The sequence below is a fragment of the Myotis lucifugus genome, unplaced genomic scaffold, assembly GCF_000147115.1.
Source record: "Myotis lucifugus unplaced genomic scaffold, Myoluc2.0 scaffold_539, whole genome shotgun sequence".
Lineage (NCBI taxonomy): Eukaryota > Metazoa > Chordata > Mammalia > Chiroptera > Vespertilionidae > Myotis > Myotis lucifugus.
The window spans coordinates 86,033-86,269 of NW_005871587.1; positions in this window are offsets into that span (position 1 = coordinate 86,033).

The window sequence follows — 237 nt, forward strand, 5'->3', positions numbered from 1 at the left end:
GCCCGCCCGCCCAGCCCTGGGGCCCACCCCGCCTAGCCGCCTTTGGCCCTTCCGGCTTCCCCGCTGGGACCGCCCCTGGGGCGGGGCGGGACGGGGACGCCCGCAGGGCTGCAGCGGGGACACCCCACAGACCTCAGGGCCCCCGCCCCCGCAGTCCCTCAGTTGCCCTCACAATCTCCGGAAGCATCTCTACAAACACCTGGCACGCCCCCGAAATCTCTGGGGTGCTCTCACAAC